Source organism: Bos indicus, chromosome 6 (assembly GCF_029378745.1).
Source record: "Bos indicus isolate NIAB-ARS_2022 breed Sahiwal x Tharparkar chromosome 6, NIAB-ARS_B.indTharparkar_mat_pri_1.0, whole genome shotgun sequence".
NCBI classification, from domain to species: domain Eukaryota; kingdom Metazoa; phylum Chordata; class Mammalia; order Artiodactyla; family Bovidae; genus Bos; species Bos indicus.
The window spans coordinates 19734273-19756300 of NC_091765.1; the positions used below are offsets into that span (position 1 = coordinate 19734273).

General features: G+C 37.7%; 1 protein-coding gene across 6 annotated transcripts in view; it reads left to right on the plus strand.

The window, feature by feature from the left end:
• The window catches only part of TBCK (TBC1 domain containing kinase), a 208922-nt gene that overhangs the window by 89895 nt on the left and 96999 nt on the right, over positions 1–22028 (plus strand). The gene's annotated exons all lie outside the window — the stretch shown is intronic.

Genomic DNA, 22028 nt, shown 5'->3' on the forward strand with positions numbered 1-22028 from the left:
ACACTGAAAATTCAGTTAAAGTGTTAACACTTAAACAGTATAAATACTTGCAGAGTGATTTGAAGTTTAAAACTACTTTCATAAACATTTCATTTGATACTCAAGTCAAATATGTAAGGTGTATGAAGCAAGTAATTTCATCATTGAATAGATAAGAAATTTAATGTTTGAGAAGGTAATAAAACTAAATCTCAGGACATAAAATTTTAACATATCATTGACAACTCTCTGTCTGGTTCATCTTTCAGGGGGAGAACAAAGACAAAACATATGTGTACTAATTCTAGTTCACTGCTCTGTGTGTTGTGCTGTAACTCTGTGGTGTGATCATCAGGCCTAAAGTAACCATCCTTAATATCCAGTGGAATTTGCTTCTAGGCCTGTGGAGAAATACCTTTTAGTGGAGTACATGGCTTATTCAATGAGGGCTCCAAAGTATATACACATAAAACAAACAAAATAAGATCAAACCCTACAATTATGTATGGAGAGGAAAAATTATTTAAAAATTAACCAATATAGATATATATTATAATATTAAGTATTTATTTTTATATACCTCTGCCTTTCTTGCTTCACATTATAAATGTGATATATATTACATATAGACAGTTCAGTTCAGTTCAGTTGCTCAGTTGTGTCCGACTCTTTGCGACCCCATGAATCGCAGCACGCCAGGCCTCCCTGTCTATCATCATCTCCCCGAGTTCACTCATACTCACGTCCATCATGTTGGTGATGCCATCCAGCCATCTCTTTCTGTGTCAACCCCTTTTATCCTGCCCCCAGTCCCTCCCAGCATCAGAGTCTTTTCCAATGAGTCAACTCTTCGCATGAGGTGGCCAAAGTACTGGAGTTTCAGCTTTAGCATCGTTCCTTCCAAAGAACACTCAGGGCTGATCTCCTTTAGAATAGACTGGTTGGATCTCCTTGCAGTCCAAGGGACTCTCAAGAGTCTTCTCCAAAACCACAGTTCAAAAGCATCAATTCTTTGGCGCTCAGCTTTCTTCACAGTCCAACTCTCGCATCCATACATGACCACTGGAAAAACCATAGCAATACTAGAGTAAATCTTATGGCTGGAATTGAAGAAATTACAGAGGAACTGATTCCCTAATTAGTAGTGGTGTTAGATTTCTGAGGGAAAAATACTAAGCTGTAGACATAAAAAAAAGGATTTCTTTTCAAAATATTCCCTTGAAAGCACCACTGACCACTTGTGAGGAAAACAGAAACCTATATTAATTTAGTTATACAGGTGGCACTAGAGGTAAAGAATCCACCTGCCAGTGCAAGAGAGGTAAGAGACATCGGTTTGATCCCTGGGTTGGGAAGATCCCCTGGAGGAGGGAGTGGTCTGGGAATCCCATGGACAGAGGAGCCTGGTGAGCTACAGCCCATACGACACAAAGAGGTGGACACAACTGAGCAATATACAAAAATATGTATGAAATTATAAAGAGAGTCTGATAAAATCCTTAGATATATTCTTGAACATAGGTAGAATTTAAAAATCACATATGGAAAAATAGTTTATCTTAGTTAATCAGAATAATTAAACTCTGAAGAATGTGGTATATGAGAAGAGGCAAGCAAAAAACAGTATTATTAAAAAAATAATAATTTAAACATAATTTAACTGCTTACTGTGCACCAATTACTGCTCTGACCCTTTAGCATGCATCTAATCTTCGCAAGTTTGAAATCTAATTAAACAATGACTGTTAAATATTTATGCATAATATCGATTTGGGAAAGGCTAATAACATGGCAGAAATAAAAGTCTAGATAATAACATGAAAGGTAAGAGTCATTGGGATTTCAACTTAAAACCTTTCTAATGATTTTGCATCATGTGAGGGGAAATTTAATGTGCTCTTTATAATATAGACATCAAGTCAGGGATCCTTTCAGATCTTGGATTTGATTTTACCCTACTTAAATCTAATAAATGAACCTCTTACTGTTTCATGGATACTGGTAGAAAATCCAAGACTCCTTTGTCAGTGATAAAGGGCTTTCTCATTCACAGCACAGCTAGCAGTGTGAGCATTGGCATATTTCTTTTGATTTCCCTTGGGCTTCCCTGGTGGCTCAGTGGTAAAAAATCTGCCTACAATGCAGGAGACTCTAGAGACTTCTGTGGGTTCCATCCCTGGGTCTGGAAGATCCCCTGGAGGAGGGCATGGCAACCCATGCCAGTGTTCTTGCCTGGAGAATCCCATGGACAGAGGAGCCTGGTGGGCTAAAATTCCATAGCCTTGCAGAGCTGGACAGGATTGAAACAACTTAGCACACAAGCATCCACTTGATTTCCCTTGTTGCCAAGTCCCATAGAGATAACCCAGAAGATCCAGATGCTTCCTCCAGATGCTGTGGATTGCACTACAGAGGGGAATCTTTATTACTAATTATTTAATAATTCAGTAATTTTTATCAGTTCAGTTCAGTTTAGTCGCTCAGTTGTGGCCAGCTCTTTGCGACCCCCATGGACTGTAGCATGCTAGGCTTCCCTGACCAACTCCCGGAGCTTGCTCAGACTCATGTCAATTGCATCAGTGATGCCATCCAACCATCTCATCCTCTGTCATCCCCTTCTCCTCCTGCCTTCAGTCTTTCCCAGCATCAGGGTCTTTTCCAATGAGTCAGTTCTTCGCATCAGGTGGCCAAAGTTTTGGAGCTTCAGCAACAGTCCTTCCAATGAATATTTAGGACTGATTTCCTTCAGGATTGACTGACTTGATCTCCTTGCAGTCCAAGGGACTCTCAAGAGTCTTCTCCAACACCACAGTTCAAAAGCGTTAATTCTTTGGTGCTCAGCTTTCTGCATTGTCCAACTCTCACATCCATACATAACTACTGCAAAAACCATAGCTTTGACTAGATGGACCTTTATTGGCAAAGTAATGTCTCTGCTTTCTAATAATGCTGTCTAGATTTGTTATAGCTTTTCTTTCAAGGAGCAAGCGTCTTTTAATTTCATGGCTGCAGTCACCATCTGCAGTGATTTTGGAGCCTAAGAAAATAAAGTCTGTCCCTGTTTCCATTGTTTCCCCATCTATTTGCCATGAAGTGATGCAACCAGATGCCATGATCTTTGTTTTTTGAATGTTGAGTTTTAGGCCAGTTTTTTCAATCTTCTCATTTACTTTCATCAAGAGGCTCTTTAGTTCCTCTTCGCTTTCTGCTATGAGTGCTGTCATCTGCATATCTGAGGTTATTGATATTTCTCCCTGAGGCTTGATCCCGCCTTTGCGTATGCCAAGCCTCCTTCCTCATTGATAAGTTTGCAGGAAGAAAGCCTGGCTTGCTGCCTGACTCTCCCGGCAATCTTGATTCCAGCTTGTGCTTCATCCAGCCCAGCATTTCTCATGATTTACTCTACATATAAGTTAAATAAGCGGGGTGACAATATACAGTAATGACATACTCCTTTCCCAATTTGGAACCAGTCTGTTGTTCCATGTCCAGTTCTAACTGTTGCTTCCTGACCTGCATACAGATTTCTCAGGAGGCAGGTCAGGTGGTCTGGTGTTCCTATCTCTTGAAGAATTTTCCACAGTTTATTGTTATCTACACAGTCAAAGGCTTTAGCATAGTCAATAAAGCAGATGTTTTTCTGGAACTCTCTTGCTATTTCTGTGATCCTGCGGATGTTGGCAATTTGATCTCTGGTTCCTCTTTCTTTTCTAAATCCAGCTTGAACATCTGGAAGTTCTTGGTTCATGTATTGTTGGAGCCTGGCTTGGAGAATTTTGAGCAATACTTTGCTTGCGTGTGAGATGAGTGCAATTGTACCGTAGTTTGAACATTCTTTGCATTACCTTTCTTTGGGATTGGAATGAAAACTGACCTTTTCCGATCCTGTGGTCACTGCTGAGTTTTCTAAATTTCCTGACATATTGAGTGCAGCACTTTCAAAGCATCATCTTTTAGGATTTTAAATAGCTCAACTGGAATTCCATCACCTCCACTAGCTTTGTTCATAGTGATGCTCTCTAACATCCACTTGACTTCGCTTTCCAGGATCTCTGGCTCTAGGTAAGTGATTACACCATCATGGTTATCTGGTCATTAAGATTTTTTTTGTATAGTTCTGTGTATTCTTGCCACCTCTGCTTAATATTTTCTGCTTCTGTTAGGTCCATACCATTTCTGTCCTTTATTGTGCCCATCTTTGCATGAAATATTCCCTTGATATCTCTAATTTTCTTGACATGATCTCTAGTCTTTCCCGTTCTATTGTTTTCTGCTATTTCTTTACATTGATCACTGAGGAAGACCTTGTTATCTCTCCTTACTATTCTTTAGAACTCTCATTCATATGAGTATATCTTTCCTTTTCTCCTTTGCCTTTAGCTTCTCTTCTTTTCTCTGCTATTTGTAAGGCCTTGTCAGACAATCATTTTTCCTACTGCATTTCTTTTTCTTGGGGATGGTTTTGATCACTGCCTCTTGTACAGTGTCACAAACCTCTATCCATAGTTCTTCAGGCACTCTGTCTATCAGATCTAATCCCTTGAATCTATTTGTCACTTCGAATTACATGGACTGTATAGTCCATGGGGTCACAAAGAGTCAGACATGACTGAGTGACTTTCACTTAACTTCAAAACTGTGTAATTGTAAGGAATTTGATTTAGGTTATACCTGAATGGCCAGGTGGTTTTCCCTACTTTCTTCAATTTAAGTCTGAGCTTGCCAATAAGGAGTTCATGATAAGAGCCACAATCAGCTCCCAGTCTTGTTTTTGCTTACTGTATACAGCTTCTCCATCTTCGGCTGCAAAGAATATAATCAGTCTGATTTCGGTTTTGACCATCTGGTGATGTCCATGTGTAGAGTCATCTCTTGTGTTGTTGGAAGAGGGTGTTTGCTATAAACAGTGCGTTCTCTTGACAAAACTCTATTAGCCTTTGCCCTGCTTCATTTTGTACTCCAAGGCCAAGCTTGCCTGTTACTCCAGGTATCTCTTGACTTCCTACTTTTGCATTCCAGTCCCCTATGATGAAAATACATCTTTTTTTGGTGTTAGTTCTAGGAAGTCTTGTAGGTCTTCATAGAAACATTCAAATTCAACTCCTTCTGCATTAGTGGTTGGAGCATAGACTTGGATTACTCTGATACTGAATGGTTTGCCCTCGAAACAAGCAGAGATCATTCTGTCATTTTTGAGATTGCACCTAAGTACTGCATTTCAGACTCTTTTTTTTAACTATGAGGGCTACTCTATTCCTTCTAAGGGATTCTTGCTCACAGTAGTTAGTAGATATAATAATTTTGACACAAAATCTTTATTTATGCTTCCCTCTCTATTATGACCCCCTCCTATAATTACTGGGGTATCTTTGTATAACATCTTGTAAAAGCTTTAATTCTAGTAAGGTAAAGTATTAGTTTTATATATATATATATGCTTGTCCCACAAGCATGGGACGAGCATGTCCAGTATATGACAAATACTGAGCATCCCTAGCCCTTATCCACTGATTACCTGCTAATATCCCCTAATCATTGTGACAATAAAATGCCTACATGTTATTTCTGAAAAATGACTACACATATCTTCAAACATCCTCTAGGGAAGAGTCTGTCTCTATCGAGAATCCTAAAGTTAACAACAGAGAAGTGAAGGAAAAGGAAAAATATCTTAACCTGGAAAAAATTCCATTTTCTATGACTATTCTTCTGTCACAGAGAAAGGGCAAAATGAAAGATTTAACAAAGTTAAAATGTTAATAGGAAGGTTGGTTTTTGGTTTTTGAAATCTTGATTTGTTTTATTGTGTTTTGTTGGTCTAGTTCTCAGGTGTGTAGATAATATGAAAATGTTGAGACTATTTTTAAATTTGAGTTTGAAAAAAGATTTTATATTTTTAATATAGAGATTATTAACAGTGAATAGTGGTGGAGAGGTGTGATGAAATGGAGAATTTTTCTAATATTTTCATTATTCTGTTAATAATCACATACTTTTAGCTGCATGTTATTAGTTTGTATGTGAAGTCTTTCTTTCTCCTCCCCCACCAGATCATAGCCTTCAGTGTTCTGTCTGTAAGATAATTGTTTAGGTGAATTTCTGTACCTCCAACAAAACTACAGGCTAGAATTCATCAAGGGCAAGGATGGGCATTTTCGTAATGAGATCCCAAACTGAGTTTCCTGCTGAATAACTAATCTTATTAAAGCAAGCCCTCATTAATCTTCCATCATTAAAATGCAGACTCCTATTGCAGAAAAGATTGTGATTTCTGGCTCCTTTCCATTTGCTGTGGGTCACAGAGCTCTGAATACTGAGTACTGCTGTAGCTTGAAAAGTTGGGAATATTGTGCATTGATGTGTTGCTTTAGATTGTATGTATCATGGTAGTTATGCAATTTACATTTAAATAGGGTGAGTAATGTGTATTTGGAAAAATTGGGGCCACAGTGATTTTTATCATTTCTGTCTTGCTATATGTTCCTGCTTCTGAAAATATATCCAGCCTTTGAAATGAGAATAAGAAAGTACACTTCTTCATTCTTCAGTTCAGTTCAGTCCAGTCACTGAGTCGTCTCTTTGCAACCCCATGGACTGCAGCATGCCAGGCCTCCCTGTCCATCACCAACTCCCAGAGTTTACTGAAACTCATGTCCATTGAGTTGGTGATGCCATCCAACCATCTCATCCTCTGTCATCCCCTCCTCCTCCTGCCTTCAGTCTTTCCCAGCATCAGGGTCTTTTCCAGTGAGTCAGTTCTTCGCATCAGGTGGCCAAAGTATTGGAGTTTGAGCTTCAGCATCAGTCCTTCCAATGAGTATTCAGGACTAATCTCCTTTAGGATGGACTCATTGGATCTCCGTGCAGTCCAAAGGACTCTCAAGAGTCTTCTCCAACACCACAGTTCAAAAGCATCAATTCTTTAGCACTCAGCTTTCTTTATAGTACAACTCTCACATCCATACAGGACTACTGGAAAAACCATAGCTTTCACTAGATATACCTTGTTTGGCAAAGTAATGTCTCTGCTTTTTAATATGCTGTCTAGGTTGGTCATAACTTTTCTTCCAAGAGCAAACGTCTTTTACTTTCACGGCTGCAATCACCATCGGCAGTGATTTTGGAACCCCCCAAAATATAAAGACTGCCACTGTTTCCCCATCTATTTGCCATGAAGTGATGGGATCAAATGCTGTGATCTTAGTTTTCTTAATGTTGAGTTTTAAGCCAAACTTTTCACTCTCCTCTTTCACTTTCATCAAGAGGCTCTTTAGTTCTTCACTTTCTGCCATATGGGTGGTGTCATCTGCATATCTGAAGTTATTGATATTTCTCCTGTAAATCTTGATTCCAGTTTGTGCTTCATCCAGCCCAGCGTTTCTCATGATATACTCTGCATAGAAGTTAAATAAGCAGGGTGACAATATACAGCCTTGACGTACTCCTTTCCCTATTTGGAACCAGTCTATTGTTCCATGTCCAGTTCTAACTGTTGCTTCCTGACCTGCATACAGATTTCTCAAGAGGCAGGTCAGGTGGTCTGGTATTCCCATCTCTTTAAGAATTTTCCAGAGTTTGTTGTGGTCCACACAGTCAAAGGCATTGGCGTAGTCAATAAAGCAGAAGTAGATGTTTTTCTGGAACTCTCTTGCTTTTTTAGTGATCTGATGGATGTTGGATCTCTGGTTCCTCTGCCTTTTCTAAATCCAGCTTGAACATCTGGAAATTCACATTTCACATACTGTTGAAGCATGGCTTGGAGAATTTTGAGCATTACTTCGCTAGCTTGTGAGATGAGTGCAATTGTGTGGTAGTTTGAGCATTCTTTGGCATTGCTTTTCTTTGGGATTGGAATGAAAACGACCTTTTCCAGTCCTGTGGCCATTGCTGAGTTTTCCAAATTTGCTGGCATATTAAGTGCAGCACTTTCACAGCATCATCTTTCAGGATTTTAGATAGCTCAACTGGAATTCCATCACCTCCACTAGCTTGTTCATAGTGATGCTTCCTAAAGTCTACTTAACTTTGCTTTCCAGGATGTCTGGCTCTAGATTGGTGATCACATCATTTTGATTATCTGGGTCATGAAGATCTTTTTTGTATATTTCTTCTGTGTATTCTTGCCACCTCTTCTTAATATTTTCTGCTTCTGTTAGGTCCATGCCATTTCTATCCTTTATCGAGCCCATCTTTGCATGAAATGCTCCCTTGGTATCTCTAATTTTCTTGAAGAGATTCCCCATTCTATTATTTTCCTCTGTTTCTTCATTCTTAAGGAAACTTTTTCTGAAATGCAATGAATAGCATTCAACCTGAAAGTTATGAAAAGTTATCAGGTGGACAGTAAGAAACATGACAAAGGCCGTATTCCAGTACTATACGCGCCTCTTGACCTACTGTCACTGCTAAAGATAACGTCAGCAAATTCAGTGATAAGTATGCTGGCAAAACCATTGTCATTTAACTACACTCTTAATGGACGCTTATACCACTGCTGATTTTCTCCTTTCCTAAAAGTTTATCGCTGTCATTCTCCAAACTTCTATTTAGCTGAGTTTGTAGTAGCTAAAAATATGAAAGTATTTATCAGAAATATTTATATAATTTGGACTTCCCTGGTGGCTCAGACGGTAAAGCGTCTGCCTACAATGTGGGAGACCTGGGTTCGATTCCTGGGTATTTGCTTGGTTTGTTCATTTGTTCCATCATTCGTTCCTAGCCTTTATGTTGTTACTGTTGCATAAAGAAATTTTAGATTTTAATCTACAGACATTGGTGACAATGAATTTTTTAGAATTTTTTTTATTTTTAGATTTTTATCTAGTGTGGTTACAGGTGGAGAAGGAAATGGCAACCCACTCCAGTATTCTTGCCTGGAGAATCCTGTGGACAAAGGAGCCTGGTGGGCTGCTGTCCATGGGGTCGCACAGAGTCCGACATGACTGAAGCAATTTAGCATGCATGTATGCATTGGAGAAGGAAATGGTGACCCACTCCAGTATTCTTGCCTGGAGGATCCCAGGGACTGGGGAGCCTGGTGGGCTGCCATCTATGGGGTCGCACAGAGTCGGACACGACTGAAGCGACAGCAGCAGCAGCAGCAGTGGTTATAAGATAAATTAGAAGATTGCACCTTATTTAGAATCTCCCATAATAGAAGTCCCCGCCAACCTGTCCTAGACCATCCCAGAGTGCTATGATGTATCCTTTGGCTGTTGTGTTTTCCTTGTTGTTGTTGTTCAGTAGCTAAATCGTGACTGTTTACAGCCCCATGGACTGCAGCACGCCAGGCTTTCCTGTCCTTCACTATCTCCCAGACTTGCTCAAATTCATGTCCATTGAGTCAGTGATGCTATCTAACCTCTCATCCGTTGCAGCCCCCTTCTCCTGCTGCCTTCAGTCTTTCCCAGCATCAAGGTCTTTTCCACTAAGCCAGCTCTTCACATCAGGTGGCCTAAGTGTTGGAGCTTCAGCTTCAGCATCAATCCTTCTAATGAATATTAAGGGTTGATTTCCTTTAGTTTTGACTGGTTTGATCTCCTTACAACCCAAGGACTTTTAAGAGTCTTCCCCAGCACTACAGTTCAAAAGCATCAATTTTCCGGCACTCAGCCTTCTTTATGGTCCAGTCTCACATCTGTACTTAACGACTGGGAAACTACAGCTTCCCTGACTTGACTCCTAACCCATTCTACCACCCTTGGATTCTTTAAAACCCTTGAACACAAAGGGCTTATTGAGCTCTCTTATAGTAGAGGTTAAATTACCTTTCAGAAAGCACTCATATCATAGAGCCCAAGACTTACTAATCTCACAGGCAATGACAAAGTAATGTTTGGTATCTTCTTGCTAAGAACATATACATAGAAGTTAAGAATCCACCAGGCTTCCCTTTTTCTTAAATTCTTACTCTGCTTTCAAACTAATGTATCCTTATACTAATTAAGAGACAAGTAAAAGGAAGTATATGCTTAGTAAAATAATTCAGACAAAGACAAATGCTGTATGATACCACTTATATATGGACTCTAAAAAGTAATATAAATGAATCTATGTACAAAACAGAAACAGACTCACAGACAAAAACAAATGTATGGTTACCAAAGGGGAGAGAAGGAGCAAGGGAGGGACAGATTTTAAAGAGTATGAGATTAATGAAGGCTGATTACTGTACATAAAAGAGATAAGCAACAGAACTTACTGCATAGCACTGGGGATTATACCTAATATCTTATAATAACATATAATGGAATACACTCTACAGAAAACAAAACAAACCTGAAACAGTACTCTGTACACCTGAAACAAGCACAATATTGTAAATCATCTAAACTTCCATTTTTTTTTAAGTGTATAATATGATGCAGTAGTTCTCAAACTTTTTGGTCGGTCTCAGGACCCCTTCACATTTTTAAAAATTAGCAAGTATCTCAAAGAGTTTATAGGTAGAGTTATATCTGTCAGTATTTACTGAGACATTTAAAAAATTATGTATTAATTTTTAATGAAAATAGCAGAATCATTATATGTTAACAAAATAAAATTTTTCAGAAAAGTAATTGTTTTCCAAAACAAAATAATGCAAAAGTAATATTGTTTTATATTTTTGCAACTTCTACTTAATAGAGGAAAGTTAGGTTCTCATATCTGCTTCTAAATTCATTCCTGTTGCAGTTCATTGTTCTGGTTGAAGTACATAAAGAAAATCTGTTGGCCCTACACAGACATAATTGCAAAAGGTAGTTTCTTAATGCTTAATTACAATATACAGTCTAAAACTATGTCAGTGAACTTTTCATATTCTTTTATATTCAAATCTATCAGTCTCTCTTACACTTTGAATGGCTCTTTTACCCATATGTGATTTTCTGATGTTGTAATTGGTCATTTAAAAAATATCAGTGCATTGAATTATTCAGATCTTTCAACTACGAAACATTTAGTTATATATATCAAAAAATCACACTCATTAATATCACCACTGATCTCATGCAGAAATTCTTTAAGTATTGAGAAGCTGCCAAGCTCACACTGGCAGATACAATTTTCCAAAATTCTAATCTTCACCTGACAGCTAGAATTTTTTATTGAAGTGACAGGCTCACTTCATTTTCGAGAAATGTCCACCAAATATCCAAGCATGAAAAAAATTATTGTTTTTATTTTATTTTTCCAATATAACATTAAACTTGGCATTTCTTGAAAAAGTCACCTACAATGGCTCGTAGCTCAAACCATTGCCCAAGTGCTTTTTCCTCCAGGCAGCCTTTTTTTTTTTCTTTTCGGCTGAGCCACGTGGCGTGTGGGATCTTAAGTCCCCCAACCAGGGGTTGAACCTGAACCCCCTGCATTGGAAGTAGGTTTGCCCCTGGACCATCAGGGAGGTTCTTTCAAGGCAATGTTTGACTTCAGTACACAGTACAAGTGCTTTATACCTACTTCCCAGTTTGTCTCACGGAACATTTTACAAAATATTTTGCAAAATGAATCATTTTTAGTTTTTAACCTTCACAAGATTATGACTTTTATACTTAGTGCCCCCACTTTGATTTGTGATATTGTGCCAGCAATTTTATCCACCAGTGGTTTTTGTACCATTAGCACAAGTGTGAACGTAATTAAAAAAAAAAAAAGAAAAAGGAGCAAAAACGTCTTAGTATTGTTATAGTTTTGAACTTTGGGGCCCTGGCTTTTAAAGATTCCCAGGAGTCTATGAACACAATTTGAGAATAAGCACTCAGACACAGGTGTGAAATGGGACAGAGTTCTAATCCTGACTCTTCAACTTAGTAGCTAAACAGTTAAGTTAGTTTCTCTTATCCATAGTGCTCTTTAATGTTGATTATAATAAATCGTATGTCTTAAGATTATTGTGACGATTAAATGAGATAATATGTATAAACAGTTCAACACAGTTCCAAGTACACAGTAAATTTTAAGGAGTTAGCCATTATTAGTTTTCTTGTTTTATTTATTAGAGTTTGATCATGTTGCACTGTTTCTTTGGTCATATTCATAGGATTTATATTTAGAAAAGCATTCTATTACAAACTATAATGGATATAGTATTTTACTGTTTCAGTTAGCAAATACTTTGCTGGAGTAAATAATGATATAACAACAGCAAAGATTTTGTCTTTGAGTTGATAAGATTGCCACTCCATTTTAGATTTTAACATTTTTTATTTGCTGAATTTTTAAGGTACTTTTCTATCTCCCAGAAAGTGCTGCATAGCATGTTTTGTAGTCTTTTACTTAAAATTAATTATTTGAAATTTTTGAAATTTGTTTTTTTTAAATACTCAGTGAGATAATTGAAACCTACTTTGGATATATAGCTAATCTTTTCCAAAAATGATAAATGTGGGTTTCACAACCGTTAAATTGCCCAAGTGATTTTGTTATTGATTTCTATTTTGTAGTTTTTTGGCTCAGTATTATAAGTCAAGTAATAATTAATAGAGAAAGGTATATTTATGCAGTTATTTATTTTTTAGTATTATGGAAATCATTACTTGCAAAAAATATAACTAATATAACCTTTGGTATACAAGGGAAAACAAGTTAACCATTTAACATCTGGGTCCAATGGATCTAATGGGAAATAGATGGGGAAACAGTGGAAACAGTGTCAGACTTTATTTTTGGGGGCTCCAAAATCACTGCAGATAGTGACTGCAGCCATGAAATTAAAAGACGCTTACTCCTTGGAAGAAAAGTTATGACCAACCTAGATAGCATATTCAAAAGCAGAGACATTACTTTGCCAACAAAGGTCCGTCTAGTCAAGGCTATGGTTTTTCCTGTGGTTATGTATGGATGTGAGAGTTGGACTGTGAAGAAGGCTGAGCACCAAAGAATTGATGCTTTTGAACTGTGGTGCTGGAGAAGACTCTTGAGAGTCCCTTGGACTGCAAGGAGATCCAACCAATCCATTCTAAAGGAGATCAGCCCTGGGTGTTCTTTGGAAGGAATGATGCTAAAGCTGAAACTCCAGTACTTTGGCCACCTCATGCAAAGAGTTGACTCATTGGAAAAGACTCTGATGCTGGGAGGGATTGGGGGCAGGAGGAGAAGGGGACGACAGAGGATGAGATGGCTGGATGGCATCACCGACTCAATGGACGTGAGTCTGAGTGAACTCCGGGAGTTGGTGATGGACAGGGAGGCCTGGCATGCTGCGATTCATGGGGTCGCAAAGAGTTGGACATGAGGGAGTGACTGAACTGAAGTTATTTTTCTGAATAATTTATAGAAGTAGCATAAAGATATGGTAAAAACAATACTAAAAATTTTAGAAAGCATTTAAACATAGCAAACCCCAAATTTTATTCCATATATTGAAAGTGTATGTATGTGAAATGTATGGTGTCCTTTTCACTTACTCCTTGTCTGTCATGCATGAACCTGGAGCATATCTATCCTGTAAATATTTATTCTATATTTCAAATACACATCTTATAGGTTCTAGCTTATTTCTGGTTCTTCTTCTTGTACTTGCATAGTCTAGACACAATTAGAGCAAAACATTGACAGGACTCTTAACTTTGCTGAAGAACAACTAATCTACAGTTTAAATTTTTTACAGTACTGTATGTCAATTATATCTCAATAAAACTGGAAGAAAAATTAGAACAGACTGTAATGATGTCTCTATGTATTTATTATATCTTCTTAAAAGATGATGTAACACTTTGGATGACATAGTACAAAAAATGAAAGATGGTAATAATAATGATGTATTTTAGTACTGTGAAGTGAAGTGAAGTGAAAGTCACTCACTTGTGTCTGACTCTTTGTGACCCCGTGGACTATATAGTCCATAGAATTCTGCAGGCCCGAATACTGGAGTGGGTAGCCTTTCCCTTCGCCAGGGGATCTTCCCAATCCAGGGATCAAACCCAGGTCTCCCACATTGCAGGAGGATTCTTTACCAACTGAGCCACAAAGGAAGCCCAAGAATACTGGAGTAGGTAGCCTATGCATCCGTTCTGCAGTGGATCTTCCTGACCCCGGGATCAAACCAGGGTCTCTTGCATTGCAGGCGGATTCTTTACCAACTGAGCTATTTAGTATTGTACCACCCCTCTATGAAACTGCTTTATAAAAATGGTGATGTTGTAACATGTTGTTGTTTAGTCACTAAGTCCTATCCAACTCTTTTATGACCCCATGAACTGTAGCCTATCAGACTCCTCTGTCCATGGGATTTCCCAGGCAAGAATACTTGAGTGGGTTGTCATTTTCTTCTCCCAGGGATCTTCCCAACCCAGGGATCAAACCCACATCTCCTGCATTGGCAAGCGGATTCTTTACCACTGAGGTACCAGGGAAGCCCTGATGTAACGTGAGCACATGTTAAATAAAGAAAGAACAGTTAGATTCTCTAATAAGCTTCAAGTCTGAAACCAAATTACCAGGGTAATTTTTTAAAAGGGGGTGGGGGCTTGCATCATCATTGGTGGGTCTACCATCAATAATCTCCCAGAGAATGCCAGGTGATTTAGATGTAGATCAAAAAATCAGGGCTTGCATTGTGGCTCAGATGGTAAAGAATCTACCTGCAGTGCAGGAGACCTGAGTTCAGTCCCTGGGTCAGAAAGATCCCTTGAAGAAGGGAATGGCAACCCACTCCAGTACTCTGCCTAGAGAATTCCATGGACCGAGGGTCCTGGTAGGCTACAGTCAATGGGGTCACAAAAGTCAGAAGGACTGAGCAACTTCACTTTAAAAACTTAGATGTAGATAAAATTTATGATTGTAAGAAGAGAGGGAGTATATATCTTGGAAATTCAAGATCAATAAGCTTGACTTTAAACGCTAGCAAGAATCTTGATGGTGTTGATTCCCTACAGTCATTAATGTGCCAGGCACTGTGTTCCATACTGGTTTGTTTTATCTATAAGAATGGAGTATTTACTACTATGTGTAAGACAGATAACTAATGAGAGCCTACCATATAGCATAGGGAGCTCTACACAGTGTTCTGTGGTGACCTAAATGAGAAGGAAATCAAAAAAAGAGTGGATATATGTATATGTATAACTGATTCACTTTGCTGCACAGGAGAAACTCACACAACTTGTAAAGCAACTATGCTCTGATAAGAACTGTTTTTAAAAAAGAATGCAGTATTTATTGGCTGTTTATTAAGATAAAAAATAGAAACAAATTATCTTTTGCCTCAGGGTTACTGGCTCACCAAAATATCAGAAAATAATGTGTTTTCTATTTAAAATATTCTAGAGAATTGCTTTGTATATTGCTGTTTTCATATAGATTCATAATTCTCACCTCCTGACTGTTGTCCCATTGTTGCTGGTTAGGACATGAAGGCATATTTTGTACATAAGAATTTTTCCCCAAGATGCTAAGAAGATAGAAGACCAAGAGTACTGTTAAATAAGGAGAACTATTTATTACTGCTTTTACCTATATTGGCCTTCCCTGATAGCTCAGTTGGTAAAGAATCTGCCTGCAATGTAGGAGACCTGGGTTTGATCCCTGGGTTGGGAAGATCCCCTGGAGAAGTGAAAGGCTAACCACTCCAGTATTTTAGCCCGGAGAATTCCATGGACTGTATAGTCCATGGGATTGCCAAGAGTTGGACATAACTGAGCAACTTTCACTTACCTGTATTATGTATTTTCAGAATTTATGTTCAACCCTTTTCCATTCCACCTAATTTATCCTGATTTAGCATAACCCATCATGTCTGTTCATTTTTGAGAATGCTGATAGTCTTTTGAAAATGAAAAGCACTTTGGAACACTAAACTCTTTTATGGAACATATTCTTGATTTTCAAGAATTTTTCTTTGTTTCAACACATCTTCTGTACGTGGTTAAGAAGGCAATAGCAGTCAGGTACAGACAAAATAAAGTATCTTCTAGAATTTGGAAAGTTGAGGGAAAAGATTTTATGTAAGAATATTTAAAATTTTGTGACCTCAGAGTAGCTGACATGGGGTTGAGAAATACGGATTTTGAGAGCTGGCAGAACTGCAACTACCTTAGCTTTCGTTGTCTGTGCCTTGCTTTAACTGAGTCTGCCTCAGCCTGTGAAACAAGTGTACAGTTCCCAGTGCCCAGGATTCTTTTCTCTTTACCTTCTGCTCCTGTCTCCTGGTTCCAGAACATAGGTAGCTTTTGTTAGATGATTTCATGAGTTTGACTCAGAATTCTGTGTCAAAATACTTCAACAAAAGTATTTTGTTGAAATACTTTCCTATTGTAGAAGTTTCTTGGCTGTTATGAAGAAGAATAATTGTACTTCCTATACTGACATCTGAAATATGTCATATCTTCTGCCAGGTGTTTAAAGCCTTTAACTAATCTTCACAACAATCCTGAAGGTTCAAAGAGATTTGTAGCTACCAGATCACAAAGTTCATAGTTTCAGGAAAATATATGGTCTACTCTGATGCTTTGAAAATCTGCTGTTTTTCAAACAACGTTTCAATAATCTTTTATTTGAATAGCTAGATGTACATTTCCCTATTACACAGAATCATTGCAAGATACTCAACTTGCATTTTACAGAGGTGGCTGACATTAACTTAGATATAAAAGTGCTTCTGACTTGAGGTAAAGAGAAAATATGCTCATAAAAAGATAAAAGTCAATTAGAAGATACTCTCTTTTGTATTAATAATTTTTATTATTACTATATATGTATATAGAGACAGGTGAGAGAACACAGTATGTATGTAAATAAATCCATTTGACAAAAGATTCATCCTGAGTTTTAAGAAATATTTTCTTTTTTAATCTTTTACATTTTATACATTTATAAGTTTTTGAGCCATAGTTTATGCTCTTGAAAATCAAATTAATGAGCCCCTGCCTTTGTTTTTCCTATTGATGTTTCTAATATTACCAGACCATATAGAAAGATCTCATGAAATGGTAAATATTGCTATTCTTTCTTGATATTGCTAGGGGGCAGTATTTACTCAGCTGACTCTTTTTAGCAGGCTACACTGCTGCTGCTGCTGCTGCTAAGTCGCTTCACTAGACCAAATCAATAATATACAGTTTTATGATCTGGAGAAAATAAAGGATATATAAAGGATATATAAGAAATTAAATGATATATAATTTTTTATTGGGTTTGTTTCCAACTTTAAATCAGGAAAGATATGGTAATATCTCCAACTTAATTAAGACTAATTATATATTTTTTTAAATATATTTTTTATACTTGTAAGAAAATGTTTCATTATTTGTTATTTTTAAAATTAAAGCCTATACCACCATACTATTCTGTATGGTGTCTTTTTGTGTATTACATTGTATTATGAACATATATGAATATGCTAAGAAATTATTTAAGATGAAAATATCAGTTAAAATTTTAATAGGGAGAAATATAGAAGGAAAAAATAACAGGCATTCAATCTCACAGAGTATATCACCTATTTATTTTCTTGACCTCAGTTGGTAAGAGGTGACTGGTATTAATGAGCACCTAAGAGTTGTTATATATTATATTAAAGAAATGTATTCTGTTTGGATTATTACTCTTCAGTATCCATTAGAATGTGCTTCATTTTACTTCTAATTACTTTTTTCATAATTGTTGTCAAAGTTTAGGTATTAGTATTAGTTAAACATTTCAAGTTTAATATTTTTTCAGTATTCACCACTGTTTAATATGAAGGATAAATATATATATGTGCACACACACATACACACACACCCCCCCAAGGAAGATTAACTGATTTTCTCATTATTACATATTTATTAAAAATTTCTTAAGAAATTATTTAATCTTGTGACTAATCTTTTAATCTGTCCCTTTTAGTTATCTTTATTATATATTCCGTTCTTTCTTCAACAAATATTTGATTGTACCAGGCATTTTCCTAGGCCCTGCATGCATTGATGGAAAAAGAAGGCATAATTTCTACCCTCATTCAACTTACATTAGTGGGAGATAAAAAATAAAGATCAGTATACTATGTGATATGTTAGGTAGGGATAAGTACTAAAGAAAAAAAAAAACAGCTTAAGCAGGGACATGGAGTTAAGTGGTCAGGAGAAGAAGGAATTGAATATTTAAGTAAAGTAAAGCCTCAAAGGTTAATTTTTGAATAAATGCCTTAATGAATTGCTGTGTTATCACATTTACTAACCTTTTCTTCTGCAGTATCTGATGTGCTCTTATTCCTATTCATCGTATTTTTTGACTCAAATATTGTATTTTCCGTCTCTAGAAGGATTTTTTGGTTCTTTTTTTTTAATCTGCTCTTTCTCTACATAACTTATTCAGTCATTTCTTAGCTTTTTGAACATATGTAACAGATATAAAAAACATTTTGACATCTTTGCCTGGTAATACAAACATTTATTCTAGTTCTTTGTCCATTTTGATTGAATGATTTTTCTCCTCATTATGATCGTTTTTTTCCTCTTGCTTTACTGATATTTTTTAATAGATTTCAGTCATTGTGAATTACTTTGTTGCATATTGGATATTTTATGTCCTTGTAAATATTGTTGGGGATTCCCAGGTGGCTCAGTGGTAATGAATAAGCCTGCCAATGCAGGAGACATGGGTTCAATTGCTGGGTTGGGAAGATCCCCTAGAGAAAGAAATACCAACCCATCCTTGCCTGGGAAATCCCATGGACAGAGGAGCCTGGCAGGCTGGGTTGCAAAAGAGTCAGACTTGACTTACCAACAAAACAACAATAACAAAATATTCATGAGCTTCATTTTGAGATGCAGCTAAGTAACACTGAAACAGTCTGATATTTTCAAGGCTTGCTTTTAAGGTTTGTTAAGTGAGACCAGGCAGCATAATTTGAGAGCATAATTTTGCCCCATTACTAAGGCAATATCCTTATGAGTACTCTATCTTATGCCTTGTTTATTATAGGGTTTTTTAAAATTCTGGCTGGTAGTAAGATGAACTATTCCTGGCTTTGTGTGAGCTTGGCAAGTTTTTCCGCTAGGTTTTCAAGTGGTTCCTCCCCACTTTGTGTTTTTCCTCATATGCATGCCCCCTTCAATATGTGGGGAAAGTGAAATTAAGTAACTCAGATAAGATTCGTAATGACAGTTAGCTTTGATCAGAATAGAGGATAATATAATTTATGTTCTGTCCTTTAAAAAAAGAAGAGTTAAATAATAGTGATGGAATTTATATCTACTCACTGGATGTTTAAACTGAAATTAGGCTGAAGAATTTAGGTTTTGTTATAGTTTTACTGTTTTCTGCAATCCATTTGTTGTTCAGTTGCTCAGTCATGTTTCACTCTTGCAACCCCATGGGCTGCAGTATGCCAGGCTTCCCTGTCCTCTACCATCTCCCACAGCTTTCTCAAACTCATGTCCATTGAGTCAGTGATGCCATCCAACCAACTCATCCTCTGTCATCCCCTGCCTTCAGTCATTCCCAGCATCAGGGTCTTTTCCAATGAGTCAGTTCTTCACATCAGGTGGCCGAAGTATTGGAGCTTCAGCATCAGTCCTTCCAATGAATATTCAGGATTGATTTTCTTTATGATTGACTGGTTGGCTCTCCTTGCTGTCCAAGGGACTCTCAAGAGTCTTCTCCAACACCACTCTCACTAACATCCATACATGACTACTGGGAAAACCATAGCTTTGACTAGACAGACCTTTGTTGGCAAAGTAATGTCTCTGCTTTTTAATGTGCTGTCTAAGTTTGTCACAGCTTTTCTTCCAAGGAGCAAGCATCTTTTAATTTCATGGCTGCACTCACCATCTGCAGTTATTTTGGAGCTCAAGAAAATAAAGTCTGTCACTGTTTCCATTGTTTCCCCATCTATTTGCCATGAAGTGATGGGACCAGCTGCCATGATCTTCATTTTTTGAAAACTGAGTTTTAAGCCAACTTTTTCACTCTCCCCTTTCACCTTCAAGAGACTCTTTAGTTTGTCTTTGCTTTCTGCCATAAAGGTGGTGTCGTCTGCATATCTGAGGTTATTGATATTTCTCCTGACAATCTTGATTCCAGCTTGTGATTCATCCAGCCTACCATTTCACATGATTTGTTCATGTGAAGTTAAATAAGCACGGTGACAATATAGAACTTTGATGTATTCCTTTCCCAATTTGGAACCAGTCTGTTGTTCCATATCCAGTTCTACCTGTTGCTTCTTGACCTGCATACAGATTTCTCAGGAGGCAGGTAAGGTGGTCTGGTATTCCCATCTCTTTAAGAATTTTCCACAGTTTGTTCCACAGTCAAAGTCTTTAGCCTAGTCAATGAAGCAGAAATAGATGTATTTCTGGAATATCTTGCTTTTTCTATGATGCAGTGGATGTTTGCATTTTGATCTCTGGTTCCTCTGCCTTTTCTAAATCCAGCTTGAACATGTTGAAGTTCTTGATTCACATACTATTGAAGCCTAGCTTGGAGAATTTTGAGCATTACTTTGCTAGCCTGTAAGATGAGTGCAATTGTGCGGTAGTTTGGGCATTCTTTGGCATTGCCTTTGGGTTGGAATGAACACTGACCTTTTCTAGTCCTGTGGCCACTGCTGAGTTTTCCAAACTTGTTGGCATATTGAGTGCAGCACTTTCACAGCATCATCTTTTAGGACTTGAAATAGCTCAACTGGAATTCCATCACCTCCACTAGCTTTGTTTATAGTGATGCTTCTTAAGGCCCAATTGACTTCATACTTGCAATCCATACTCCATAGTGAAGTCCCATACCTCTGTCCTCCTCCCTTTCCCCACTGTAATGGCTGTATCATTGTATATAAATGATGATCTTGTGTAGAGCAGTGGGTTTATTTCATATACAATACTTAGATTTTAATGTAGCTTGGTACACAACTGTACTTATGGTTCCTGACATTTAACAATGTAAATACTCAATTGTGTACAATGCAAAGAAATATGGAACTTTAATCACAAATTCACAATTGATAGGTGCTGAAAAATCTATTCATTTAAAACCCCATCAGATCAGATCAGATCAGTCGCTCAGTCATGTCTGACTCTTTGTGACCCCATGAATCGCTGCACGCCAGGCCTCCCTGTCCATCACCAACTCCCGGAGTTCACTCAGACTCACATCCATCGAGTCAATGATGCCATCCAGCCATCTCATCCTCTGTCATCCCCTTCTTCTCCTGCCCCCAATCCCTCCCAGCATCAGAGTCTTTTCCAATGAGTCAACTCTTTGCATGAGGTGGCCAAAGTACTGGAGTTTCAGCTTTAGCATCATTCCTTCCAACGAACACCCAGGGCTGATCTCCTTTAGAATGGACTGATTGGATCTCCTTGCAGTCCAAGGGACTCTCAAGAGTCTTCTCCAACACCACAGTTCAAAAGCATCAGTTCTTCGGCACTCAGCCTTCTTCACAGTCCAACTCTCACATCCATACATGACCACAGGAAAAACCATAGCCTTGACTAGATGAACCTTTGTTGGCAAAGTAATGTCTCTGCTTTTGAATATGCTATCTAGGTTGGTCATAACTTTCTTTCCAAGGAGTAAGCGTCTTTTGATTTCATGGCTGAGTCACCATCTGCAGTGATTTTGGAGCCCAGAAAAATAAAGTCTGACACTGTTTCCACTGTTTCCCCATCTATTTCCCATGAAGTGATGGGACCGGATGCCATGATCTTCGTTTTCTGAATGTTGAGCTTTAAACCAACTTTTTCACTCTCCACTTTCACCTTCATCAAGAGGCTTTTTAGTTCCTCTTCATTTTCTGCTATAAGGGTGGTGTCATCTGCATATCTGAGGTGATTGATATTTCTCCCGGCAATCTTGATTCCAGCTTGTGTTTCTTCCAGTCCAGCGTTTCTCATGATGTACTCTGCATATAAGTTAAATAAACAGGGTGACAATATACAGCCTTGATGTACTCCTTTTCCTATTTGGAACCAGTCTGTTGTTCCATGTCCAGTTCCAACTGTTGCTTCCTGACCTGCATACAGATTTCTCAAGAGGCAGGTCAGGTGGTCTGGTATTCCCATCTCTTTCAGAATTTTCCACAGTTTATTGTGATCCACACAGTCAAAGGCTTTGGCATAGTCAATAAAGCAGAAATAGATGTTTTT